Source organism: Lacerta agilis, chromosome 10 (assembly GCF_009819535.1).
Source record: "Lacerta agilis isolate rLacAgi1 chromosome 10, rLacAgi1.pri, whole genome shotgun sequence".
Lineage (NCBI taxonomy): Eukaryota > Metazoa > Chordata > Lepidosauria > Squamata > Lacertidae > Lacerta > Lacerta agilis.
The window spans coordinates 10,970,356-10,975,611 of NC_046321.1; the positions used below are offsets into that span (position 1 = coordinate 10,970,356).

At 42.3% G+C, this 5,256-nt stretch overlaps 1 non-coding gene across 1 annotated transcript; it reads left to right on the forward strand.

The window, feature by feature from the left end:
* Positions 1-2,819: 2,819 nt before the first annotated feature.
* On the forward strand, positions 2,820-2,893 carry TRNAN-GUU. Its single transcript has one exon. It is a non-coding gene; the product is annotated as a tRNA-Asn (tRNA).
* The last annotated feature ends 2,363 nt before the right edge of the window (positions 2,894-5,256 follow it).

Here is a 5,256-nt window from a genome sequence, read left to right on the forward strand (position 1 = left end):
ACACCCAGCAGGAAGAGAAGACTCCACGATAGACATCACATCTAGCCATTCTGATAGATCTCGTTCCACACTTCCTCCGGGCCTCTATTATTTTCACAAAGCTCCTCAAGCTAATTACGCCTTTTTGTCAAAGACAAAAAGATAACACCGTACAGCGAAATCACGGTTTTTATCTTTTTTGTCTTTGGAGTGCTCTATTGTCCCTGTGAAATGCAGAAGCCCTTGTTGATTCCGGGAGCTTGGGAAGTGGAGAAAGGAAAAATTAAACGAGGTCACAGAACCAATGTTTCACAACCTGACTGGGAGCTAACGCGCACTTCTTATGTTTTAAGCACTCAGAATTCACACAGACTAATTAGTTTCTTTAATCTGGCAAGCAGAAATACCTCCTCTTGACTCTGCGACTCTCTTGCGGTCGCAACACCTTGAAGATCAGAAAAATCTTCATTGGGGGATTGTTCTGTAATATAATAGGCAATAGAAATAGGTATCTCTTTGCTGAAAACAGAGCCGCGTTGTATTCTCTGCTACGAAATTGTTAGAAGGATGGAAGAACCACAGAAAGTGCCATTGGTGGCAATATTTCTGAAAAACCCCAGCTTTCATATTGCTATTTCTTTCTTTTTTAAAATAATAATAATAATCTTGTCATTGTGACCACAAAGATATACTTAAAATCATGTGAGTAAAAGCAGTAAAAGCTAAGAGGGCTTGCTGAATATGGTTTTCTGCAGAGGGCGGGGCTTCATTGCCTCACGTGGCTCCATCACATTTGACTGGCAGGAGAACGAATTGTGCAAATACAGAAGGCTAAGTGATGCAAAAGAGGGTCGACCATGCAACTTTGCTTGGCTGCATAAAATGCATGGCCACCAACGGCTACCTATGCCTTCTGTACTTTGTGAAGAATTTAACCTTCCAATGGCGGGACCTTAAAACTGGAGGATCTTCTGCCACCTGGAGCAGGGACTAAATTCTTTCAGGTTATGTGTCCTCTGACCACTAAGTGATACTACCAATTCAGCTTCTGTTGATTCATGAGAACATAAGAAGAACCAATGACCCACCTACTCAGGCATCATTGTTGTCACCAGATGCCTGAGGGGAAACTTGCAAGCAGGACACGAGCACAAGAGCCCTCTCCTCTCCTGCGGTTTCCAGCAACTGGTACTCAGAAGCATACAGTGGAGATAGAACAAAGTGATTGTGGCTATTACCCAATGAGGGACTTATCCTCTACGAATCTGTCTAATCTTCTTTCAAAGACATCCAATTTGGGAAGAAGTGCTTTTCCTATCCTGCATCTTCCAACATTCAGTTTTGTCGCATGTCCCCATGTTCTAGATTCATGACATTCATAAAGGATCATGCCATGGGTCTGCCTACAGGCTCTTACGAACACCCCCATTTCATGGTTCTAATGAACTGCACACTTTAAGGCTCCAACATCATGCCCAGCTTGTTCTCCCCACACCTGCGCCAACCTATGTCCTTTCAAAATGTGTTGGGGCGGGGTATTGGGTTGTTGTTGTTGTTACTTTGATTATATATTTTGTGGTTTTATATTCTTATTCTTATTCTGTGAACTGCCCTGAGACCTGCAGGTATAGGGCGGTATATAAATTCATATATATATATATATTTAATGAGGGTGAAAGAGGAAAGTGCAAAATATGGTCTGAAGCTCAACATCAAAAAACTAAGATCGTGGCCACTGGTCCCATCACCTCCTGGCAAATAGAAGGTGAAGAAATGGAGGCAGTGAGAGATTTCTTGGGTTCCATGATCACTGCAGATGGTGACAGCAGTCACGAAATTAGAAGACGCCTGCTTCTGGGGAGAAAAGCAATGACAAACCTAGACAGCATCTTGAAAAGCAAAGACATCACCTTGCCGACAAAGGTCCGTATAGTTAAAGCTAAAACTACAAAAAACAAAAACAAAAAATTATTTGTTAAAGACTGCTTCTTTCCTTAACATTGTTGCTTGACTTCCTCACGTCTGCCCTTCTTGCGTTCATTATCATTCATCTTTAGTAATTTCTTTACATTGTACCAACCATATTTTCCAAAAAATCTTATCCATTTCTTAAATTATTTTCTTAATTCATTATTTCATATTTCCTTAACAGTTACCATAATTCTAAATCTGCAGTCTAACATTTCTTCCAAGTTACTTCTAAATTTCAATCTTACTATATTTTTTCAAATACATTTTAAATTTCTTCCATTCTTCTCCCACCGCGTCTTCCCTCTGGTCACAGAGTTTCCCGGTCATCTCAGCAAGTTCTATATAGTCCATCATTTTCATCTGCCATTCTTCAATCGTTGGTAGTTCCTCTGTCTTCCAGTTTTTAGCTATCAAAATTCTAGCTGCTGTTGTGGCTTACATAAATACAGTTCTATCACATTTTGGAGAACTTTTTGTACCATGCAGAGTTATATTCCTAAGGTTAGCAATGACACCGCTTAGGTTTTTGCTCAATCCAGATCAGGAAACAACTTACATATTTCAACCTGACAATCTTCTGACCTGTGATGCAACATTTCTGTCAGCATTTTCTTCAAATATCCCTTTTATTTTGGGCTGTAACAACTATTCTAGCTTTCCTTTCATTCCCCCTCCACCCTTAAACAAACACATCCTGTTATCCAATCTTTTCCTATTTAAATCATTAAAACTGCAATTGTACACACACGTAACTGGGAGTAAGTCTAATTGAAATCTATGGGACCTGCTTTTGAATAGACAAGCATAGGATTCTGCACCCAGTGCATCTTCTTGTTTGACCTGCAACGGGTTATAAAATGATCCACGGCCCTCCTGTGGCACAATGGGTTAGTGTGTCTGGCTGTTAACCAGAAGGTTGGTGGTTCGAGCCCACCCAGGAATGGCCATGGGCAGGATTTCTGCATTGCAGGGAATTGGAGTAGATGTGCTTTAATTGTATGGTGTGCATCTGCACCAAGACATCTAGTAAGTAGTTGTTGGGCAACTAAGAACTCTAGTAAGTTAAGTATGTGTAGTGGGTGCTTCTTGGGAGCAGTTTGGGCTACATGGAGCAAGCAACGCAGATTATATTGCCATATGTGGACCCTCCCAAGGCGAAGTAAATAAAAGAAGTGGCACTTGACTCTTTCCCCTCTTCCCTCTTCCTCTTCTGAATCTCAAGCCACAGGGTGACACTGTTGGCTTCCCCGAGACTTTGATAGCTGCCGGTGTCAACTGCAGTAGGAGCTTTCAGGTAGGAGCCCCTTATTGTAATTAACGGGAGTGAGCAAGGCCAAAATCACATAAAAATTTAATGGCTGGCAATAAATTATTTTTAAAATACAAATTTGCTTTTGGACAACTTGCTGCTGAGTCTGTGGTTGGTGGGAGTTCAAAGTGCTGGCTGAGCACGGCGGAAAAAGAAGAGCTGAATTGTCTCTTCGTGTGGGGAAGATTATGGGGGGGGGCTTTCTCCAGACCAATCTAAAAAGCTGAAGAGCCAAACGAGACACAGGCCAAGCTCTACCATTAGGTAGAGGGATGAGGCTGCCTCAAACAGCTAGTTTTGGATTTAATAAAATCATAGAATCATAGAGTTGGAAGAGACCACCAGGGCCATCCAGTCCAACCCCCTGCCAAGCAGGAAACACCATCAAAGCATTCCTGACAGATGGCTGTCAAGCCTCCGCTTAAAGACCTCCAAAGAAGGAGACTCCACCACACTCCTTGGCAGCAAATTCCATTGTCAAACAGCTCTCACTGTCAGGAAGTTCTTCCTAATGTTTAGGTGGAATCTTCTTTCTTGTAGTTTGAATCCATTGCCCCGTGTCCGCTTCTCTGAACTGTGGTGCCCAGAACTGGACACAGTATTCCAGGTGAGGTCTGACCAGAGTGGAATGCAGTGGCACTATTACTTCCCTTGATCTAGATGCTTAACATCTAGATTTAACAAAAGGGAAGCAAATTGTTAGTTACTTAATTTATTATTATTGGGTTGGGCTCTTTTGTGTGTGTGTGGGGGGGTGAGGGTATAGATGTGTGAGAAATGCAATTCAGTGGGCATTTAAAGGCAATCCTACCTAATGCTCGATTTCTGAATTTTGCAGTGCAGTTCGCTAACCAAGTAACATGTACAGCAGCACACATATTACTTACTTATTTTCATTTTGGCAAAGTACAAATGTCGTTTCTAAGCAGTGTGCCGGAGACTCCGTGCAATAGAACAAAAAAGCAATAAAATCAGAATTCAGTTAAAAAGCCTACTGCAACCAAAAGCATACAGTAGGCACTGGAAATTCAACAGGGACCTCACCAGGAAGGGAGTTCAACAACATAGGGCCCACAATGTCGCATATACCAGGGGAATCTTTCCTGGGACCCCCCCCCCCAAAAAAAAAATCTGGAGAAATGGTAGGGTAGGTCTATTTTTTATACAAAAATAAATAAATCCATGCGTGAGGAGAGGACAGCCTAATCTTAACCCTGCCTCCTGCTTACTTTGTTAGTCATAATCAGTGGCATATGAAATGTTTATATCTTCTCTTTTTGTCTGCTTTTGGAGTGATGCATTTCCTCTTTTTTAGCGCTGCGTTAGTGGCCAGCCCAAAACTGGGGCACCCGTCCCCCTCTTTCCTCTGGCTGGTTGTGACTTGCAAGCATTGGAGAGGCTGCTTATAACTGCCATGAAGCAAAGAAATGAATTTAGCTGCTTAACCATCCTCGGTATGCTTGGAAGCACCGAAACGGTTAAAAGGTTGGAGGTGCAAAAAACGCTTGGTAAAAAAAAAAAAAAAATCGACTTCATTTCCTAATGGACATATGTTGGTTTCAGAAAGCAGGGTGGGGGTGGGTGGGCTTTTTTTCTTCTTCCTTTCCCCCCTTTTAAAAAGAGAGAGATAATGCAGAGAGGAGACAAAAGTGAGGTTGCATTGGCTCATCTGCTCGGATTATGGAGATTAAAAAGGCATTTGAATGGTTCTGTATATTACACTAATACGTAAGGTCAGAGAGTACAGGGCTGAATGTTCTGTCCTTGAATGCTTATGATGACAGCGGGAAAGCAGAACACATTCAGGGGGGCTAATTGACAGTTAATGGGTTAATATTACGGAGGGAACAATGGCAGGGGATTACGGGCAAAACCCCCTGCAAACTCACAATGGTACTTTATGCATAATATTGAAATACTATGTTTTGGGAAGCAGAGGCAGAGGCACAGGAGGTTCGGTTGGGGGCCTGAGCCCTGCGGGGATTTTCAATGCTTCC